Source organism: Squalius cephalus (genome assembly GCF_949319135.1).
Source record: "Squalius cephalus genome assembly, chromosome: 3".
In the NCBI taxonomy this organism is placed as follows: domain Eukaryota; kingdom Metazoa; phylum Chordata; class Actinopteri; order Cypriniformes; family Leuciscidae; genus Squalius; species Squalius cephalus.
Window position 1 is genome coordinate 16,207,780 of NC_137124.1, and position 24,528 is coordinate 16,232,307.

Genomic DNA, 24,528 nt, shown 5'->3' on the forward strand with positions numbered 1-24,528 from the left:
GAAAATTTAATTTGGTCCTAGAAAATTTTAGGTTATCAAAATGTTGCCCCTTTAAACTTTTTTTTTATATATTTTTGATCTTTATTAAATTATAATTATGTGGTTTTAATAGCCTAGGCCAGGGATGGGCAACTTCGGTCCTGGAGGGCCACTGTCCTACAGAGTTTAGCTTCAACCCTAATCAAACACACCTGAACAAGCTAATCAAGGTCCTCAGGATTACTAGAAAATTACAGGCAGGTGATTTTTTCAGGGTTGGAGCTAAACTCTGTAGGACAGTGGTCCCTCCAGGACCGAAGTTGCCCATCCCTGGCCTAGGCCTATTATCTGGTTGAGAACAAACTAAACTCAAAAACAATTGTTTCAGCTGAGGCCCTCTGTGCATCTCTGAATAAATTGTAAAAAGAATGCTTTTATAAGGACAATTAAATGTTGTTGGTAATTTATGTGTTTACAGTACTGTATAGTGCTGTTTTGAATTAAATATGGTGTTTTATTTGCAGCCATCATGGTGATTAGTTCCTTCTAAATAACCCAAACCTGCTTCATATTCTTATATGCCTACTGAACAAATGTGCAAAATATAAAGCACATAGAATATAGATTGTTAAACAAATAATATTATCTGAAATGAACTAGGTAAATCAATTAGGGAAGTAAATTGAGTAGTGAATTAAATTAATAGTAAATTCAAAAAGAGTTACAAAATAAAAGCAACTATATAAAATAAAGCTGCGAGCAGCAATTATCGGGGTTCAAGCGCTTTAAGGCCTTTAAGCCAATGCGTAAAAAGGTATTATGTTTTATTTAGCAAGCATGTAATCACTCAGTTCATAATACCATTCAAAATACCATTTATAGCCAATACAGGGTGTTTGCCAAGGAAATATATGGTTTTAAAAGCTTTTTTCACCTTCACAACAGTTAAAGCCTACGTTATTTACCTACGTACCAACAATATATCACCTGTTCTACACGCAATAAAGCTTGCCTCGACCAGATGGAAACATCCAGGACGCCTTTTATTCTAAGGCCCTGCCCGGTCTAGGGAACTTGGACCATAATATGATTAAACTGATGCCTACCTATGTGTCCCGACTACGGCGTGAGAAAGCAAAAAATGTGGAGATTAAATGCTGGACTGCTGCTGCGACTGAGGCACTTGCCTGGAGTGCACAGACTGGAATGTAGTGACCGACGGGACTGACAACGTCAATGACGCAGCGTTCGCTATCTCGGGGTATGTACAATTCTGTGAGGACATAATCATCTCCCAAAAGACCATTAAGATGTTCCCTAATAACAAGCCCTGGGTCACTCCAGAGTTAAAGCAACTCCTTAATGAGAAAAAAGCATCTGTTTAAATCAGGAGGAAGTAGAGAAGAGAAAAAGATTAAAAGCAAGATCAATGACTGTAAAGCAGCATACAAACATAAGTTAGAAAACTTTTTCAAAAATGATGTTAGGAGAGCTTAGTAGGGAGTCTATCACAGGATACAAGCCCAAGAAGCACCCTATGGTAGCAGAGAACGATCTTAATATGGGAAATCAATAAAATAATTTTTATTGTAGATTTGACACATATGATGTTAAAGTAGAACAGAATGAGGTCAAATCTTATTTTAGACGTGTAAATCCCCGTAAAGCTTGCGGACCTGATGGTATCAGCTGCAGGACACTAAAGGTGTGTGCTGATCAGTTGGCACAGCCCTTCCATAGTTTGTTCCAGCTGTCACTAGATACAGGTGTCGTTCCAGTCTTTGGAAACAATCCCTAAAAGTGCCTGTGCCTAAAAACAATAGGCCTAAGGAGCTCAATAATCTGCGCCCTGTTGCCCTTACCTCGGCAGTTATGAAATGTTTCGAAAAAATCATTTTAAAACAACTTCTCCATGAGGTTTCACCTCTTTTAGACCCGAATAAATTTGCCTATCGTACAGAGAGAGCTGTTGAGGATGCGCTGCTATCCTTGATTAACAGCACTCATGAGCACCTTGAACATGCTGAGAGCCTGGTCAAGATTGCGTTTAATGACTTCAGCAGCGCTTTCAATACAAACCCCACCTGCTGGTGAGAAAATTGGTGCATTTGGGAGTAAATTCCCAATTGATTTTATGGATCTCTGATTTCTTGACGGACCATAGTCAGCAAGTCAGATTTAACTCATGTATATCATCCTCAGAAATGATAAATACAAGGGCACCACATACACATTATACATCAATAACTGTCAAGCTTCCTCTTCAGCCCACACTTATTTTAAATATGCTGACGACACAGGAGGACTGGTCGGTTTTTTAAAGTCTGACATTTCTTCTGTGAGTGGATTTCAGAGGGAATTACAGGGTTTTACTCAGTGGTGTTCTGATAATTTTCTTGAAATCAATGTGAAGAAAACAAAGAAGATGATCATAGATTTGAGCAAAAACAGAATAATAGTTCCCCCCTCTAAGATCAATGGTGAATTAGTGGAGAGGGTCTCAACCTATAGATACTTGGGAGTTGAAATTGATTCTAAACTAACTTTTAATGAATGTGCACTGAACAAAACTAAGAAAATGCAACAACGGATGTTGGAAACTATATAATTTTAGATTAGACAGACACATTCTTGTAATGTTTTATAAAAGTCTCCTCCAGAGTGTTCTGTCCTTTGGCCTTATCTGCGTGTTTGGCAATAAATCATTTGTACCTACAGCGATCAGATTGTATAATGATCAAGTACATCGCAAGCTATCACATTTTTAGCTATCTGATAATATTAGTCATTTCTAATGTTAGATGTTGGATTGTGACTCATTTCTGCAGTATTGTTATTTTTTATATATTGTCACTGTTAATTTCAGTCATTGTTATTTCTTTTTTATATATAGGTTTATTGGTTTGACTGTGGTGTCTATGTTTCTAGAGAATATGTTGTGACAACGGCGCATGATGAATGACCACATGAATTTCCCTTTGTGGGATAATAAAGTTTACCTTGACCTTGACCTTAAAGTGGCCCCTATGGCCCGATGTCCATTAAAGTTTCCATGCTTCTTTAGAATCATGCATGTGCACAGACAATTTCTTGCAGTTCTTTGCAAATTAGGCAGGAAGAGGGCCATTTTCAGCCATTTCATTGGATTAGCATAGAAATGCAGCATTTTACACCTTTTTAACAGTTATAGCGCCACCTATGGTCCGATCTCCATAAAAGTTCGCATGCTTGTTTAGAACCACATGTCGCATGTTCTCACCTATTTTCGTGAAGTTTCTATTTTTTTGTTTAGCAATAATAGGCTTTTGGGTGGACCTTCCACGCCTATTTTATAAATGACCCAGCTATAGCTATCCAAAGGCCAAAGTTCAATTTCTTTTTGCTAATTATAAACCTAAAGAGTCCCGAGAATTGTGCCGCAGTGGTTTTATCGAGGTTGAGCCAAAAACCTTGTTCGTGAAAGTTGGTTAATATACAATCGCTTTCATTTGAAGTTGTTTATTATATTGTGTGCGCAGACAGATTTTTCATTTAGCCAATGTGAATCATTTTGCGTTGTCAAACAGCGTGCAGTCCACATACGAGAAGTCGGAAGCTGAGAACGCGATGGATGGACACATCGCAATGTCTCTCATTTGTCAACAACGGCCTTAAACAGCCAAAAAGTTCTAAAAGCAAAAAGAAGACAGAGGAAAATAAAGGCCCAATTGCACTTAGTGTGTAAGTAGACATTCCAATTATTAAAACTTTATTGTTATAGTTGGGCCTGTCCTTGGTGTGAATGGTCCCAAAAGGGATCCACCAAAAAATGAAAATTCTCTCACATTAAAATTCTCTTACTCACCCTCATGCTGCCCCAGATGTCTTCTTATTTTTCAGATTAACTTAAATAAAGATTTTTTGGAAAACAATGTATCTCTGTGAGTCCATATAATGGATAGTAACCATAGATAGTAACTCAAAAGTACACGCTTCAAAAACCACACAAAACAATCACGACGCTAAACGCATATGACCCCAATGAAAGAATCAATGTCTTCTGGAGTGAGAAAAATAATAATAATGACAGTTGGACAGAAGCGTTGGTTTATATTTTTTTTTACCCACATTTCGCTTCAGAAGACATCAGGGTGGAGTATCCCTTTAAATCTGGTGGAAGTTCTAGAACGGCTAATGTAAACCCCTTTTTCTTTCTTTCTTTCTTTCTTTCTTTCTTTCTTTCTTTCTTTCTTTCTTTCTTTCTTTCTTTCTTTCTTTCTTTCTTTCTTTCTTTCTTTCTTTCTCAGCAGAAATGTATTGTACAATCAGTCATACACATCCACCTGCTGAATATGGTGATCAGTGGGGATGTGCTGAGGATGTGGAATTCAGAGATGAATTTTGTTGTAACATGCATAACTGTCAGATCCTCCCCTAGTCTCGCTGGCTCTCTGATTTTCTGAGTTTCCTTTTGAGACCCAGGAACGCTGACCTTGATGATTAAGGAGAGATTGAGTGGAATAGTTGAGTGTTTTTGCTCTGCTCCAGGCTTTGGAGATTAGGGTTGAGATGAGAGCTGAGATTAACCTCTTCATTCATTTGTGACATAAACTCTAGCTCAATGAATACAGGACATACACAGTTCATCTGAAACAAAACAAAGGTCATTCAGAAAGCTCCTCTATCTTTTTTTTTTATAGATTATATCTATTTCTTTGCATTAAATTGGACGAATAGACTTTCAGAAGCAAAACACATCACGTTCGTTACGCATTCAGAAGCTTCATAACGGCTGAGTTGGGTCTAATCTCAGGGTGATGTTTGCTTGCTGCAGGTGTCATGCTGGCATTCGTATGAAACTGATTACTTGGCAGACTCTGAGTGGTGCATTCAGGCTGACTGTTAATCAGTACACACTCTTGCTCACTGTCTTTCGGGAGATTGGTAGCAAGCTGAAAAATAAACAAAACAACGACATTATTTTTTGAAAAAGTGTTGTGCTGGAACGTACGACTAGTAGAGTTTCAGTTTCACAATCACTTCTTGCTGCTGTGCATGGAAAAGAGATGAAGGGCAATTGTCTTTTAGATGAGTATACTTGAGAATGTTTTGATGAAAATTGGCGGCACCAATTGAAGTGCATAATATATTGTTATTTAAACACATACTTATTTCACTAGACAAATTCTGTGCATAATTTCGGGATGCTATTTATTTTCCTAAAACACCATGTAACCTTCTGAGACTCCGTCCCTTTGGAGATAAGGGATAATTATTTTCTGTTCTGTCATCGCTGTTTCATCACTTTCGCTCTGTCTCTCTCCCACCCCCTCTCTTGGGAATGGGAGGACAAAATGACAAATAAACAAAGTTATAATTACTGTGGTGGTGCATGGAGTTCGATGCAACTAATAAGGCAGACTCGCACACAAACAAGTCAGTAGTACACATGATTCTTACAGTCTCTTCTTGCTGATTTCATGACAGACTTAACATTCTGACCCGCCTATATGTCTTTCTGACAAAGAAGCAATTTTCCTCTTTTTTCCCCCCAATCCTTCCATTTCCTCCTCTATATCCCTCTCTCCTCACACACAGTGGGCTTGTCTCATGATTGCATCACTGCTCATTTGCTTCCCCTAACCGTAAAGGCTCAGAGCTCCTTTGAGCTTGTCATCTACGTACGGATGCAAACTGTTATCATGACTGCCGGGGAAGCTGCCGAGCTACTAGCGTGACCGTCTCTGCCGCCAAACCACTGGCTGAGGATATTGTGTTTTTTTGGATGGTCCATCCAAAATTTAACATTTTGACATGGCACTTTGAACATTTACTCCCATTCATGTTGTTCGAAACTAGTGTGGAACACAAAACAGGGACTGGGCATGTCAAGTAAAACAATATCATAAAAGTAGGCCAAATCTTTTGAAGCCATATGAGAGATCTGTGAGAGGAACAGACCAAAAAGTTATTGGCCTTTGAAAATGTTGATTGATAGACGCCGGTCACTTTTCACTTTCATTGTATACAGTGCTTGAACTCCTGTGTTCTCCAGAAGAAAAAAAGTCACGAGGGTGAGTAAAAATGATGACAGAATTTCAAAGTTTTGATGCACTTACTGCTGGAAGCAGAATCAGTTTTACCTGATGGCATCAAAAGAACTTTGCAACTTTATTCCACTCAGACTGACTGACTCCTGTTTGAACTGATTTTGGATGGGCTGTCCATTATAAGATTTCTCTGTGGATAGTGTAAGCGATGATACATCTTAGATCTGTGTAAAAGGATTACTTCTACTGACACTGTCTTGGTCTGTTTTAGCATGCTGTCACTCATGGTGATGAAATCTCTGGTTTTGATGTTGCCTTAAAGCAACTTTTCTGGGAGATTTTCTTTTACTGAATCCCAAAAATCCCCAACTATTCTTGCTCATGTACACTATCTATCTATCTATCTATCTATCTATCCATCCATCCATCCATCCATCCATCCATCCATCCATCCATCCATCCATCCATCCATCCATCCATCCATCCATCTATACGTACGTCTAAATTACTATAATTAAAATTTTTCTGATCTTCTGATCTTTCACTCCTCATCAGTCCAACTGCATCTGAGGAGGACAGAAACAGGGTCACCATGATTTTGCCAAGTAAGACATGTTCCTGGGTCAACATATTTTGTTGATCCTGGAACAACATTCCTGTCTGAACATTTAAACCTAACCATATCCCTACCACTAAACCTAACCCTACCCATAACGTATCCCAAAAATCAGAGGGAAATTATAGATGAATAACACTGATGTAGAAGCACCTAACCCTGGTTGTAAGCTTACTGTAAACTTGACATGAAGAGTTCGGTTGCAAAACGCGATAAACGCCATTTTTTGACATTTGGATTTTATTATTGGAAATCACTGTTCAGATGTACCTTAATCTATGTGTGAATTGCTGCCATTAATAAGATTTAAAAATGTACATTTTAAGCCTACTACAAAATGTATTTTTTCACAAAACGCGATATCCGCCAGCCCAGTTTCTTTACAAAGTGCGATATAACGGTTAGGCTATAGAACGTTCAGGATGCTGCGCGAGCTCAGGATGTCAAGCGAGGAGAGAGTCACCGCCGGTGAAGTGCTCCGAGTTTGCTCAGTGATTTAACGATAATATCAAAACATAAAACATATTTTTAAAAAGAGGATTCAATAGGCTAACTAAAAAACGTTTACCATTTAATTGTTTATACTGTAGGCGGCGAGCTGTCAGTCACGTAGGCTACGTCACTGATCAACAGCTGTCTGTCAAGCGGGTCGCACACCGGACGCGCAGCTCAGCGCCGCGCCGCGCAGCGCCACGTCTTTTAAATGCGAACACATTATTCTCTATGAGAGTACACACACCGGCGGCGTCTGTCCGCGGCGCCCAGCAACGGCTCAGGACCGTGTTCAAAATCCTGCTGCGCCACAGCGCCATTTACATAGTTTTATATTAAATTTACATTTATGTGTCTCAAATCGTAGTTAATGTATATACGGACTTAACCCCGTGCTGCAATATACATTTAGTTTTAAATTTATTTACAGAAATCAGAAAATTGCTGATGCTAACGGATTTTCAGGTGAGAGTTGTCCTAGACGTGGCGCGGCGCGGCGCTGAGCTGCGCGTCCGGTGTTGCGACCCACTTCAGAGTCAAGCTAACGTTATGGATCTGATCATACAGGTTTGGTTTTCAACAGCGGTGTGGAAGGAGCCTCCACTCTTTCTGTAACAAGCTACAAGTCGTTTATCTAACTAACTTAATCTTACTTATCTAAATTGTAACTAATCACAAATAGTCCGAAGCTGTTTAAGGATGGTTGAAACGATAAACATCCTGCAGTTTGTCTGCTCTGACAGCTCAGCTAGCCAGGCAGCGCAACGGGTTTTTTTTCTTTTTTTTTTTTTTTTTAATGCCCACTGTCTCTATGTGAAGCACAAGCACACAGACGTCCGTACGTTGTTATCCAACCTTTTCATTCAGGGACTGCCCTGGATTACTGGCACATGCCATAGTCACATTATGTTTATTATGGCATGTTTTTGAATATTATTTACGATTAATTGATAAATTATTGTTAATTTTCCCACTGATGATCCAAAAGATTTCTTCAATGGTATTACAGTAGTAGAATATAGCCTATGGTGGATATATAGCGTTTTGCAAAAAAAAAATAAAAAAAAAAATGTTATGTTGTGTATGTTCTGGCCAAAACTAACTCAGAATCTTATTATTATTAATCAATCTTTGTATATACTATTCCATATATTTATGATGTATTTTTTTAAACCAATTTAAGATGTTTGACAATGTTAAGATAAATATGTTGCATTTTGGCATGGTTTTTGACTTATTTATGAACTATTTATGGACATAAAATTAAATAAAAAATATCGTGGATTTGAAGAATATTGTGTCCCTGGCCTTCACTGAGCTCAAGTAATAGTTTAATGTACAAAAAATGTGAATGAACTTGACTGTTGATGTCTTAAATAATAATGTCAAATAACCAACATTTCTCAAAATGGATATATCTCGTTTTGCAACGAAACTCTTCACATAAACTATAAACTCATCCCTTAAATCTGATTGGTTAATTGGAATGTTGTTCTAGGAACATGTTGCACTTGGTGAAATCACGTTCACTCAGAAAGGGAGGGATTTGTCACTCAGAGCGAGTTACCTCCCTCACATTTACAAAAGTAAGGAGCGAATGGAGGATTATGTGGTAAAATGGAATGTAAGCAAGAGTAAGTGATAAGGGAAGAGGTTGAAAGCAGAGTAGATTTGCAGTGCGAAAAAAAAAGAACTATGAATGCAAAAAGAAACTGATGACTAAAATTGATAAAAATAAGAATTGGGCATGCCAAAGAAAGAAAAAGAAATAAGAAATACACTGCTTTTATATTCAGTATTATTTAAGCTATAGAGCATGACATCATGTCCTGTTGTCCATATTCATTACTGGGTCTGAAATAATTTTGCATTTTTAGACTGATTTATTTTATTTTTTAATTTTGAGAAAATAAACTATTACTTTAGTGACTTCCAAGTCATATAGTTATGGATTGCACTTTAAAACCGAGATGAACTTATGATAAACTTAAAAAGACCTGAGATAAACAGAGGCCTTTAAGAGATTAAGACATTCTCACTGTTCATCTCAAACAGACACACTCACACACACACATCACATTCAAGGCTTTACTTTTGGGACACCAAAGGATGCGCATCAGCTCTCCTGTATAAATTGTATCTCTCTAATAGGCTTTGAGAATGTTTGAACTCCCTGCCATTTCAACAGCAACAATCAATAGATCCTCATGGGCCAAAGCCGATGAGTTAAACTGAAACTTATAATCATTTCTAAAAGCCGATTTAGAGATAATATTGCAGCAAATAGTTTGGAAGAACATTGGATTGGGTAATTTTTGTTTTGCGCCAAAATAAAAATGACCCAATCCAATGTTCTTCCAAACTATTTGCTGCAATTTTTTTTCCCATGATGGAACACAAAATATTTTCGCTGCAATTTCTTATGAAAATCTCCTTTTGTGTTCCACGGAAAAAAAAATAACAGCATATTTTCAACGCATTCTCATCCTAGGGCGTCATATACTGACGCTTTTGACATTTCGTCTACATCGAACGCACATGGCACCCTTTAGCGTCAATATGACACGCACAGAGCTTTGTTCGGTTATGGGTAGGTTTAGGTCTGGGGTAGGGTTAGGGTTAGACCGCTAGGAGGCGCCTTCTGGCCCATATCTATCTGCGTCTCATATTAACGCTAAGGGGTGCCATGTGCGTTTGATGTAGACGAAATGTCAAAAGCGTCAGTATATGACGCCTTGGGATGAGAGCGGGCTGATATATTTTTGGAATGAGGGTGAGTAAATAAGGACAGAATTTTTATTTTATGGTGAACTTTTCCTTTAAGACACTTTATTATCTTTCATAGCTCCGACACAATGATTTATGATGATCTTACTGTGTTCTGTATCTCTTACTGAGACATCTGGTGGTTTCTAGTTTTGCAACTTTAAAAGAAAAGAACACTTTCATATATAATGAACTGTAGGCCTACTCACTAGCACTGCTTATTTGCATATGCTGTCACTTTGTTTTAATGCCTGGTTCACTAAAGTAATTATGCAAATCAGGAAATGGTGCATGTGACCACAAAATCTGTGGAGTTTCCTCTCTTGTAAAGATTGCAGCCGACTACTGTGATCTGCCATACTTTATAGGGCCATATTGCTTCTCCGCTGTAATCCAGATGAATTTTCTCTTTTTCACTGTACTTTTGGATATATGCTTGAATGTAATGCTCTGCTTTATCTTTTGTTGAAGAACAGAAAAACAGAAAAAAAAAAAAAAAAATTATATAGGCCTATAGACCTATTCTTTAATTTATTTCAATATTTTCGGTATTCATTTTCATTTTAGTTTACGTTTTAGTATTTCTTAATGTGCTTTTGTCATATTTATAAGTTTCATTAAAAATAGGATATTTATGTTTAGCTCTATTTTTTTATTTCAGTTTTAGTAATTTAAGTATTTAAAATTATTTTATTTCAGTTAGCCTAGCTTACTTCCAAAGGCAGGTCTAATGTCTAATTTTCGTTTTTTTTAATTATTTTTTTTAAAAGTTTTTCATCATATTTTATATTATTTCAAATAATGAAGTTGTAGTTTTAGTCACAAATAACAATACTGGAATGACCAACCCGATCTCACGCAATTCGTACCTATTTTACGAGTTGCCCAATTCATGAATTCAAACGAACGACCTATACCTGACCCCGCCCCTAAACCTACCGATCAGGGTTTAGACACTCGTAAGAATTCGTACGAATTAGCCTTTAGCCACCTCTTAAAATACGTACGTATTGGTCGTGGGATAGCTATTGAATGACATGTGGATGGCAGTGATTTTGACAATTGATTGGAGGTGATCTTTTTTTTTTTTGCGCATAATAGCCTACCATGCGCAAAAGTTAAACGCGTCAGTTTATTGAATTCAGCCTTTAATGTTGCAGCTTTTACCACCGATATAAATGATTTCATATCATGTAGGCTACACAGAAAACAATAGTAAGCTGTCAAATCTATGATGATTTGATTGCTCTCAACCATGAGCTGCTATTAGCATCCTGTTCATTTTGGATGGCCTGTGGAGGCAAAGAGTGAGAAGAGAAAAAGCCAACTAGATCTTTTGTTTTATTTCTGTGCAGAACTTGAGGACGAATAAGGTGAAGGACAGAATGTGTAACTGCATCTTTGAATGCCCACATGATTTGCTTGACATTTCCCAGCTCTCATCAGAAGATAGTTCACAATGATAATAGCTTCAGGTTTTTGAGTCGTCTTTAGACGTGGTACACTTAAATGTGCACAGACTTCAAAATGATTGTGTATTGAAAAAATAACTGCTCGCCTCCAGGTGGTGTGATGTAGTATGAGCATTTGCCTTGAGGTCTTGCCACAGGCAGGGACAGATGGACCAACCAGTCAGCCAGACCACTTTCACAGGACCAGAGGGGGAAAACAACTGTATTTCTTTATTTACTTACTGGTTAGATGAGTAAATGTCATGTGGAAATGTAATGTTAACTGACCTTGCTAGCTTTCCAAAATACTTTTGCAAGTGCAAACCGCTGAACCTTGAAACAGTTTTTCTAAAAAGTGACTTTGGGTAACGGTATTCGTCTGATTTTTTTTAACGCTCAGTATTTTGAGACACGTCCTGTTCCTTTTCCTTTTCTCTTCAGTGATTCGGCTCTGAATTCTGCAGCGTTCTGACAGTTCTTGGGGCTGAGATTTCACTTCATGTCTTGCTCTTCCTCCCCCTTTTCTTCCTTCCAGTAACCTCCCACACTTCAGGCTGTCCGGCATCCTGCGATTCTCCGTTCACCATCCCTCCATCTGTTCACTCCATCCACATCTCGCATCTCCATACTGATGAAAACCACAGCAAACATCCTCCCCGTTGAAAACATCAAACAAGAAAATCGATCCAACTGCGGTATGACTCAATGATTAACACTGAAAAGTTTGTGTGTGTTTGTTTTATAATTTCTAAGGAAAACTGGGAATTGAGACACCAGGGTGCATTTGACTAAAAGTTCATTTGAGCGTAATGGCTGCTTTTGTTCAACATGGAAGAATGTTGCATCTGAGACAGGGTGTCAGTGTGTGTTAGACTCTCCTCATCTCTGTCCATGTATTATTCAGTTTGTGTGTGTGTGTGTGTGTGTGCGCGCACCAAGGCTGCACTGAATTTGGAGGCTCATTACAGTGAGGTCAGAAAATTGTTTGGCCCCTGCAGGTTGACAAAAACAGTGCTCATCAATTTAACAAAACAGAACTGATATCTGAAATTAAAAATCAATACTTTTGAGGTGGGCTTCCTTGGTTACTAAGATGAAGTTTATGTCTTATTGCAGTCAGATTAAAAAAAGCAAAAAAAAATTGTTCCAAACAACGCAGAATTATTTTTATTTCCGTATAAAGAAAACCATTTTACCTTGCAGCAAGCTGACTTGTGTGTTGCAGCACTGACTTGTGATAAGGGAATGTACTGATTTTGCTAAGACACATCTGCCTATTCAGAGTTGTATGCTGCCATTTTTCTGAAAAATATGTGGCATTGCATTACTCTTACAAATTAGTATGAGAGCAAAGTAGATGGTTATAAGGAATACCAGCTGTTCCATTGGCATGCATACCCTCCCTCAAAGCTTCTTTTGAAAGCAGATTTTGGATGAAAGGAAATGAAAATTCAACTCATTGGACTGATACAGTTGTATACATGTCTTAAAATGTTTTAAATTAAATATGTTTACATAGCCTACAGTATATTTACATATGTTTACATATACATAAATTACTGTTCAAATATTTGGAGTCAGTAATATTTTAAAAAAAAATTAAAATAGAGTAAAAATATTTCAGATATTACAATTTAGAATAACTGTTTTCTATTTTAATATTTATTTAAAATATAATTTATTACTGTGATGGTAAAGCTGAATTTAATCAGCAGCCATTACTCCTATCCCATCTAGAATTTCATTACAGAACTTTGTATTAATTTCTTTCACAAAAAAACAACAACGTGTATAACCTCTGTTTTGTCCTTCTAGTACTCAGGGGAAAAGATAGTAGTTTACCATTCGAGTGACCTTCTAAATGACCTTTTACATTTACATATTTACTATTGTTTACCATCACTTATTTCCTGATAATTTTTGCTCAAAGCTGTTTAAAATAAGTTGGTTTGTCAAGTGCACAAAACTATATAAATACAGAGAAAATAGCCTTTTGATGGAACAGCAATAAATACGTTTACAGTGAAATGCTTATTGATGCAGATTATTGAGGAGCCCGGTGCAATCTGGTTCAATACTTCAAAGTCAAATACTAAATGCATCCCATTATAGGGGGCGGGCAATACAATGCAGTACAAAAGCTGTAGTAAACAAAACCAATTAAGCATTGATATTTATAATCAGTAAGAGTGTGTACTTTTAACCAGTTAAGCCCTAGCAGTGTTTTCAAGTCTTAGTCAATTGTTCTTCATGTAACCACGAAAACTATTTTGTCCTCTTGTGAAATAACCTGCACGATAAGGGGATTTGTTCTCTTTTCAGGAGGGATTATCAAATCAGCAGAGAGAGACGGCAGATGTTCATCCCAGCTGGCCAGATGTCTATAGAGGTAAAAACCAACAGTGGCCGAGAGAGCTCAACGCTCAACTGAAGAAAACACATGCAAATTAAGAAAACATCTTCAACTGAACACATGTGCTGAAAATACACCGCAACCAAATACAGAAATGTGCTGCAAATGCTCACAACGCACATACGATTGTTAAAATAAAAATAAAATAAGCACAAATAGTCTGTGCTATTTGCAACACGTTGTATGGTTGCGCCGTGAGTATTTGCACCACGCGTTGTCGAACTGATGAAGTACAAAAATCATAATGCAAAAGTATGTCACATTAGCAGCTAAGCTATATATATATAAAATGTTTGATAAAATGTTCTCCACGCCATGTCGCTGATCTCAGTAGTCTGTTTTTGTAAAGTAAATGATGGATACATCATGACTTTGGTATGAACTTAAAGTTTCACATGTGTAGGACTCCCAAGGACTCCCAAGTGCACTGCAGTTTGAAAGACAACTAGATAGATTTTCATAGTTTTCATATTTTCAATCAATGCTAAAGTCTGACTTTTGACTTAAGCAGGTCAGTATGTAGTCCTCCTAAAACCCAGGAGAGAATTAGCACTTTTCCTATGGGTTTCCTCAGGAAATTCAAATGGTGTTTTTAGAATAATGGTTTCCCATTTATGAGTAAATTTAGGTCTGTGGTTAAGGTTAATGGAAGAGACTAACATTTTCTTGTACAACATAAATAACAGATTCATGCCATAATGTGACATTTTACTTCTGTGTACTTTAAAAACGTTTAAGGACTATGTTTATGTGTGGTAACTACCACACAAGGATGTTCTGCACATAATGTAAAGCAAGTAAAAACCTATTAGAAATTCCAGAGGGAATGCATGGTGAATTAGCCTTCTGGACTGGCCTGCAAATTGATGACATGACTGAACAGTTCTGTTCTGTCAAAAGAAATCAGTCAGCCACACCTTTAGTACATGAACGGTTGGACGTGAAATTTTACAAAGACGCAATGAAGAAATTGTTTCATGATTCTCGTTTAGTTGATACAAACGCCCTCTAACAAAACTTCTAAACTTATTTTAAAGATTCAATGTCATGGACCATGGAAACTTTGACAAGTGGAGTGACTGGTTCTTTTCCTGTGTGGGCAATCTGGCAGTGATGGTATAGCAACAGCACATTTTATATTGTCAGCAAGTACTGCAGTATGCTGTGTTGTTGAGAATTTGATAAATAAAACGCTGAACTTAAACTTTGATGGTATTATTTTAGAGTATTCTGCAGTTTCTGATAAAGTTTAGTGTGTCAGGCAGATTGGTCGAGTTGTTTTGCTCCCATTTAAACTGAGAACTAAAAAAAGATTTACTAAAACAAGATCTGTATTTAAGGGTTAGGTCTGGGTTTGGAGTTTCTAATCAGTATTTCAATATAATATATTTTACATACATATCTCTTATTTGACAGCTATAGTTGATGGTTAGGGACTGGGTTAGGACTGTGTTTATTTGACAGTAATGTGTTTCAGGAACACGTCTTTCTTGGCAAAATCATGATGATAGAAAAAATGAGAGGATGATGGTATGATATCACCTTGAGGTGAATATGATGGCTGAGATGAATGGGTGGGCGTAACGGTCTGCCCACTCGTGTGCATCATTAAACAGACTGATTTGTTGATGTGATCGTACTCCGTGATGGAAAGACAGCAATGGGAGAGAGAGTCTGCCCTCAGAACTCCACTTTTCTTTCACTAAAAGGTTTTACACATACAGTAACAAAATGAATAATTCTTTTTAAAAATCAGCTTACAATCGTGTACACCCACAGGAGATGAAGACTTCAGTCATATCATTTCCTAATAAAAGCTGTTTCATTTTACAAAGAGTTTACTTTGAGATACTACACATTTTATCCTGTTATTGCACACATTAGCGCATGGAATAAATGTATCATGACTGACTGTGAATAGTGCATCTTGACAGTGACGGTTACTGAAATTCTTTGTGATGCTATTAGTGCAACATAAAGAAAATATTAATGAGTGCTCCTTTAAAATCTGTGCAAGTCAGCTGAACCCAAGGGGCCAACGTTTGGTTGGTTAGCACCTGCTGGTAGGTATTGTAACACACCACTGTTCAAAAGTTTGGGGTGAGTAAGATTTTTTTTAAAGACATTTCAGCAAGGATTCATTAAAAGGGACCTACTATGCGAAATTCACTTTTACACAGTGTTTACAATGCGTGTCAGCAGTGTGTACACAACCACCCTACGGTGGTAAAAATCCACCCACTTTTTTTAATCCCCATAAATCATAAGCAGTGCAATGTCGCCAGAGCGTGACAGCGATAGAGAAGATAATCAAAACCAAACAGATGTTTTGTTAGTTTTTGGCAGAGTATCCAAGGCTCAAGCTGTACAGGCTCCGCCCTCTTTTGGAAAGAGGGGTGGGGATCAGCAGCTCATTTGCATTTAAAGATACATGCATGAAAACAGCATGTTTTTCCTTTCACTCAAAAATTTGAGCTGAAACTTCACAGACACATTCTGTGGACACCTGAGACATATATTACATCTTGTAAAAAGGGGTATAATTGGTCCCCTGTAAATGGATCAGTCATTATATACTATAGTAAAGTCACTTAGCATATATAATGTGTATATCATTTTAATAATATATAGAAACATTAAGCAACTGTTTTCAACCTTGATACTAATACTAATAAGTAATGTTTCTTGAGCAGCATGATTTCTGAAAGGATCATGTGACACTATTCACTACTATGAATATTGGATTAATGATGCTGAAAACTCAGCTATGCCATCATATGAGCTTAAATTTTATTACTGTTTTACTGTATTTTTGACCAAATAAATGCAGCCTTGGTGAGTATAAGAGACTTCTTTCAAAAACATATGAAAAATCTTACTCACCCCAAACCTTTGATCATATTATTGGAGTTTTTTTTACCAATGACCAATTTTTAAAAAGCATGAAATGCATTTATGCAGATATTTTCTTCTGCCTGCTCCCTTTTACAGTTTAGGATTGTCACTGTTGAAAGGCTTACAGCTTTGTGCGTTCTTGTGGTGCCATCAGCCAAACAGAGTTGACATGGCGTAATGTTCCTGCTGTTCCAGAATCAGAGATCATGACATCACATTTACAGCTCAGATGACTGTCTCAGAAAAAGTAGTCAATTTGTGTCAAAGCAACTGCAATTGAGATGGAAAGGAATTCTAAGGATTGTCTCTCCCCAAGTATTATAGGTGAACTCAAAAGTATTGATTTGCTGGTGTAACGGTCACCAGCTGGAGTGCCCTTGAGAGCCACTAGAGGGCACTCCACACCAGACTATCATGTTTCACTCACAAACTACATTTCCCAGAACTCACTGCCCGGACTCATGACTGATTACATTCACCTGTGTCTCATTATCTTGTTTAGTTCACCCCATATAAGCCTGGTTCACCCATCACTCACTGTGAAGTCTTGTTTTAGTGTCACACTGCATTTCTGAGCATTCTCCCAGTTTTCATGTCTCTTGGTTTTGTTTTCTTGTGCTGTTCCCTGGATTACTCTTTTGCCTCTGACCCCAGCCTGTTTTGTGTGTTTGTTTGTATGGACTGCCTGCCTGTGTTTGACCTTGCCTGTTCTTTGGATTACCCCTTAATAAAATCTGCATTTGGATTCTCCACCTTCGTGTCTTGGAGCAGTTGCGTGACAGCTGGTTTAACTGAGTTTGATTAGAATTAGAAACCGAGCTCTGCAGATCTTCTTTCATTTGAATGTTGGTCCTATAGCAATCCATGCCAAGCCAACTTTGCAGCTATCCAGGGGTGTGTTTCCCAAAAGCATCGTTAGCCAACTTTGTTCGCAAGTTCCATCGTTATCAGCATAGTTCAACGAGTCAGTGTTTCCCGAAACCATCGTTCTAACGAACATTCGCAAACAGCATCGCAAAGTTTTGTAGTTGGAACGACAGCTCTCGACCTGTGGTTAGAAGCATAGTTTCTAGTTTGCATGACATGTGGACTTAATAAATACTTATCTTGAGCAAAATAAGCAAGCTGACATTCAGTACAACTGTGTCTTTTATTTAGAATACAAATGTCATTTACGTCTTTTAGTTTGTCAAGAGATTTAAAGCACCGTTTTTGAAGAGTGCGCCTGTGCGAACGTGCTCTACTAAGAACGAGCCACTGGAAATAAAGCAAAACAACTGAGATGCCATGTCCGTAATTTATAGCAAAACATCTAACGTTTATTCGGATTCATTAAAAGAAGTTATTACTCAACCACGTGCATGACGTCATAAACCAACGTGGTTGAACGACCACTTTGCGACAATATGGTTTTGGGAAACAGTCATGACTAGCTAGGTGATTTCTTCAACGATGCATCGTACTATGGTGATTAAGCAGCGAGTAATGTCATTGTTAGTGAAACGCACCCCAGTATTGCAAATACAAATGCATGCTCTGCTCTTAAGTGCCCACTCACATCCTGTTGGGCTGCCTATCTGTCCAACATGTGTAGCAGGTCCTGCAGTCCTGAGTATAAACATTAGCATTAGTGCCATGGCTCAGTTATTCTTTATATTCCCAAGAGATGTCAGAGAGGTTTTGTTGCCACTATGCATTCCACATCTGATGCCCCCTTCCATTCCCCTGTTTGATATCAGATGACTGGCAGAGCGTGTTAAGCCCCTCTAATGGTATTTCAGAGCAGATTGTCCAGTGAGTACCATGATGGATTCTGCTCCCGCCTATCTGTGCTCAATTTGGAGGCAATCCAAAAACGTTGGGTTTGTTTTTATAGGTGATGATGTTCAATCGGACCTCTGCCTCCGCGTGCCACTCACTGAATTTGATAGCCCTAACATGGAAAATGAGATTTCCATTCTCGTCATCTGCTTATCAGCTGAGGCTGTTCTGCAGTGCTAATGTTCCTGATGTCCCTAACTATCTCTTTTGTGGGTATCTCTTTTGTGACTCACTTAGTTTACCTGAAAGAACAGGGCGAAATCTTGGGACTCAGTCTCTTGTGAGAAATATCAGTCATAAATTTCACCTAGGTTGGGGTTGAGGAGGAATTTGAGTCATAGATTCCCAGTGGTTTCTCACCACCACTGACTTGATTGCATTTGATTGTCTCTGAGGGCTTCTTCTGCCACTCTGATTGAGGTGAAATCCACCACTGTTGTGAAGTATCATCTCCCTTCTTACTCTTCTGAGTTTGCACTTTGGAAGTTCTAATGAATAATGCATTAATGTTACCTTTCGTGACATCTTCACTTTTTGGGGTTTGTCTTCTCGTGCCCACAAAAACTATTTCATCCCTAAATTATATATATAATTTTTTTTTTGCCATTTTCTTCTCCCTAGTAACAAATGATGGATTTTTTTCCCCCAACAGTACATGAACTACCATCTCAAGCTATGTCATGGTGAAAGCATCTCTAATGGTGATGCAGTGAAGCTGCTTTGAATGGCAATTTGTTTCTGCTACTCCCTCCAGCTTTCAAAATAAGATGTGTGATAAAATATGACAGGTGCAGAGCATGTTGATTTGCGCAGATCGACTTTATCGCATATTTTTTTCCACAATATGGGTGGGTTATCAAAATCAAAGCACGTATAGCTCCGGCTGGCCCATGAATCCCTAAATGGCATCTTAATGAGATTTCATTTCAATAACAGCCAGATGAGGAGATGCACGCGCTCCAACAAAGGCTGGTAATTAAGCACACTATTAAGTGGCGGATGTGGATTTAAACGAAGTCTTGGTAGAACACCTAACCTACTTATTTCATCCCTGATGGATTGGAAAAGTTTAGCCAATGTGCGAGGATTTTCTTTGGCAGCTTTTCTGTCTCATGTTCCCCACAAAGAGTATTTTTTTTAATGGTGACTGTGTCATTTGTGGATTCTATATTCAGACCCCTGTTCTGCAGGAAGTTTAATTTCTCAGTCAGCTGGTGACACAGACAGGACTTGCCAGAAAATGCCATGTGTTGCAATTTAGTTATTTAGAAGGAAAGTTTTCAGCTCAATTTCCATAAAAGTCTCCTTTGTGCAACATGTGTCGTGTTCGTTAGTGAAATTTTGGTCCCAAGTGTTTTATTAGCATTCTTTGTCTGTAGTGCTGTCTCTGTGTGTGTTTTATTCACCTCATGACTCTTTACAGACCTTCAGCATGAAAACGTAAATGTGTGTGTATTGTTTATACCCTCTTTAATTGATTTCTCAATGTGACAGCTCTGCTAAAGAACACTGACTAATTAGTGAACACATAATTTATAGGACGTTTGGAGCAAGCTGTAACCCGGCACCGCAGAGACATGTCTTGACACAGGGGTGGACATGAGGGGATGATGGTTAGGAGGAGCAGTGGCCTGTGGTACACGTTCAGTTGTCAATGTCAAGTCAGTGGCAGATTCACTGCTGCGCCACTTCAGCGTAAAATCCTGCATACCATCCATAATCCAGTTTAACCAGCTGCAATGTGTACTCAGACATTCTAGATGAATAACAAAACAAAAGGTCTTTATTTTGATATAAGATGTGATTGTGTAAGCGCATACAATACAAAAAAAAAAAAAAGCATGACCATCCTTGAATGTTTTGTCACAAATCATTTTCAGTATGTGTTCAATCTGTAAAAAAAGAGAGAATAAAATAAAATAGAAAAAGATATTTTAGAATACAAGAAAGTTTACTTAATGCTTTTGTTTTGAAACTACATTAATTTTTTGTGTTGTGATTAATTCAAATTGGGCAGTGGGTCTATAGTTCAGCATGCATGCCAGGGGCTGAATAGAGTAGACAATATTAATAACGTGTTCTGATAAGTTGGGATATGGGATTTTTTTTTTTTTTTTTGTGTACAAAGTGCAGCAATGGTTTTAATCAGAGTTTCATAACCCAGGGTTAAAAGCAGTTAATTTTCTTTCCACACTGCAAGACTGAAGCATTGCTTTTCCTTAGCCAGAAATTTAGAACATAACCTTAGATTAAGAGCAGTATAAAAACCCCTCAATCAAATTTTCAACCCCTTTTAATAAAAACATCAAATACATAAATGTATATCTGGTCTGCTGGTGTATTGCTTACAAAAAGCAAAGTAAGAGAGAAGGTTTGAGTGGTAGTGTGTATATATATATATATATATATATATATATATATATATATCCAAAATCATTGATTAATATATTGTCTGAGTGATTTATTAGATAATGTAATATCAGCTTGCACCCAATGCAGAATATATATAAAAGTAATTTTCTATTGCAATAGTTATTTATTACTTTGTCCATTCTAGCCTGTACTCCTAAGTATTCTAAGTTCGGCTGGCATCCAGGCTAAAGTATTTGTACTTCGAGAGTATTTATATTATTAAAGCACTTTTCATGTGACTTCCCACTTAGGATGAATCTCTTTGACTCATAAGAACCATATTGATTTTTTTGCAAATTTTTTTGTCAACTTGTTGCAAATTGACCAAAATCGCACAAGCGTTTCCAGTTTTGTTGGCATATTTGTGCCATTGATTTGCATAATTGCATAAAAGAGTGTGCAAATAAACAATGCTATCAGGGCGTCGCAGATAATGCTCATTGAATTCTTGTCCTCCCTGTTTCTTGTCAGGATTCGTCCGTCAGACTGTTATCTGTTATCGTCTCATCTGGACTGGTCCTTTTTTGAGCACTCGGGAGTGCTGTTGTTAAGCAGCTGCTGACAACTGAGGCTTCAATGACAGTAAGGACAAATGGTGATCCCTCCGGCTGATCCTGCACACACACTCTCGAACTGGCACATTCAATTAGATGTATTTCAAAGTAGTTTGCTGATCAGTCTTTCTCTTTTCATCCACCTCTCCCCTGCAGCTTTGACAGTTTGTCTTTCCCAGAGGTTCAAGTCTGTTCAGTAACTACAGACCAGGCCTTAATTAAAGTATATCAGAACTCGCTGGCAGGGCCAGTGCAGCAAGATTGCACATATGAAAATATTGCTTCAGAGAACATATAGAGAAAGAATAACCCCGGCAGCTGTCACTAACATTGCAATTTATTATATTCTTTATTTGAGGACTATAAACTAACTGATGTAAAATTGATGCAGATATACAGAAGTTCTTCCTTTGCTTATGAGCGTCTTGCCTCTTGGCTTGGATCCCTTAGATCTGACTAAAGACATGCAACGACTTTTGTATTGTATGTATTGTTTCTATAAAAAATGCTTGACCAAATGAGAGTTGACAAGTAGTGATTCATGCATGCACATACAGGTTTCGTGCTTTTTGCTTCAAATTGACCTATATATCCAGCTTTCAGAATCCAAAAACCCAACTTTAAAATCATACAAAATAGTCTAATAAACTCTAGTGAAAGTGAAATGTGTTAGGGGGGATATTGAAGTGATGTTGTTTTAAATATGTATTTTCACAGCACTACAGACCTTAAGATGTTTTTGCACACCCCTTTGTAGCATTTTAGCCTTGTTTTTTTTTCAAACATCAAAATGTTTTTACTACAAACATCTTTCAAAAGTGCTAACCAATAACATAAAATAAGATTTTTACATTTCTTAATAATAATTATTATCATGTCTGTTGGGACCATTCAAAAGTGTCTTACATTCACAAATTTGAAATAATATGAATAATCTAAATTTGCTTGAAATGTTTGACAAATAAGTTTGATAATAGACTGCTGAAGGGATGACATATTTACATTTATGCATTTGGCAGACGCTTTTATACAAAGCGACTTACATTGCATTTCAAGGTACACATTTACATTTTTATCAGTTCTTGCTTTCCCTGGGAATCAAACCCATGACCTTGGGGTTGCAAGCTCCAACGCTCTACTTTTTTCTATATTGGCTTTTGGGTTATTGCAGAAAATAAGGTCTGTGAATAACAAAAGCTTATGATTCTTACACATTTTGTTAATTGTGATAATTTGCACAAATTAATAAAAGTTTTATGAATTTTGAAGATACAATCGGCAGAATTCAAAAGCTAAACTTACTAGGCTATAAACGAACTACAGCACAGTCACATGATCTCAACGCCACCATCACTCAGCTTCCGCCAACTCATTCCACTCTATAATGTAGACAAATATGTTTTAATATGACCTGCTTGTATTATAATATTTTCACAATGTTTTCAAAATGTCTTATCCAGATTTAAGTTTATAACTAACATAGCAGGTTAGCTTTATTGACCTTTTGAGTATATTTAAAGAATAGAATACAAGGTAGATAATTTCATGTTTCCAGATTGTTTTTTTGTTGTTGTTTTTGTAAAGATATTTAGATGGTTTCTTGAATGTATTAAAATGTTACTGTAAAATAACCTAACTAAAACCCAAATGCAGCATTGTGAAATTTTGTTAAAGCATTTTGTTCTTGTTGGGAAACTCTGAATGTTGAGTTTTCCCAGCTTAAGCCATGATCAAACATTAAATATGTCACACAAAATTACCAGCTATTTAAGAGAGACAGAACATAAAATGTCAAATCCAATCTGATGATTTGTGGTTTTATTAAAGGTCACTGTTATTGCTGATTTGTAACTACTGTTGAGCTAGATATTATTTTAGGTTAAAAACTATGGAAGGAGTACATTAGAATGTCAGAAATGAAAGGCTAAAAGCTATGGGAAGAGTTATTGCAAATTAAAACTAAATGTGAGTAAGGCTATTTTAAGGTGATTTTTTTTTTCTGGTTCAATGGAATATGTAAATGGTCTAGAGCTGCAGAATTTTCTGATTTTCACAATACTATTAATTTATATGTCCACATTGAAGAATTATTTGATTTTATAGTGCTGGAGCAATGAGAATATACAGATTTATGGTTTTAGACCAAATATATTTCACTATGGGTGGGGCTACAGTGCAATGTGACATAGAAACCAAGCCACCAATGAAATGTCAAAATGTCTCAGTTGGTTTAACAAAAAGTCATGTAAGAGTTTTCTGTATCCGGTACATCAGCCCGAGGGTGTAAATTAGGGCAGTCCTGTCCAAGCCACCTCAGGATGATGTCTCAATTCACTGCAGTAACATCAACTCATAGGCCAGTCAGAAAAGGTGGCAAAAGATAATTAGATGTATATAAAAAAGAGAATATATGACTAATAAAATATAACTAATAAAATGGAGAGAGGAGAAAACTGCTAAAAGGAAAAATGGTAAATCAGACATGATACATAAGCACAAACGACCTCTAATCTTGTCATATGGGTGCTTAAAAACAAACACATTAGGTTAAAGGACTTGATCATTGATCATCTTAATTGATTTGGACTAATAAAAAAGTAGCTGGATTCTTTTATTTTTGATTTTTTATCTAAACTGAAATTTTAGTTGTCATGCTATTGCATGAGAGACTTCTCATATCTGTCATATTTCCAGAAAGTTCTTTTATCAGTTTCCACTGACCTGAGTGAGACTGACAAATCGCTGAATGTTTCTGTGATGTACTAATACATTCATCCATGCGTTTTGATCCTTTTTCTTCAATAGGAATACAAGCACTCATTCCGCACTCCGCTCATTCGCTTTTCAGAGAGGTGTGGTGATGTGTGAAGAGGATCTGTTATTGATGTTAACCAGGTTGGGCACTTAGCCAGCGCATTCCACCCAGATGTCCACAGGTGATTGGCCAGTGTGACTTGGCAGCTTAGATCCAACCAAAGGGGTTGCTGTGAGTGACCTTGGCAGATGGTCAGAGCCAAAGCCGTATCGGCCGCCTCGGGTCATTTCTAACGCATTTCTCCATTTATTCACTGTCTCTCCCTCCTTCTCGCTGTCATCATAT

General features: G+C 37.4%; 1 long non-coding RNA gene across 2 annotated transcripts; it reads left to right on the plus strand.

Annotated features, from left to right (window-relative positions):
• Positions 1 to 11,845: 11,845 nt before the first annotated feature.
• LOC307155773 lies at positions 11,846 to 21,850 on the plus strand. Of its 2 annotated transcripts, XR_013820569.1 has the most exons (4): positions 11,846 to 12,028; positions 13,656 to 13,722; positions 21,346 to 21,469; positions 21,585 to 21,850. It is a non-coding gene; the product is annotated as an uncharacterized lncRNA (long non-coding RNA). The 2 variants fall into 2 exon arrangements; XR_013820568.1 differs by having other exon boundaries at positions 21,346 to 21,850.
• The last annotated feature ends 2,678 nt before the right edge of the window (positions 21,851 to 24,528 follow it).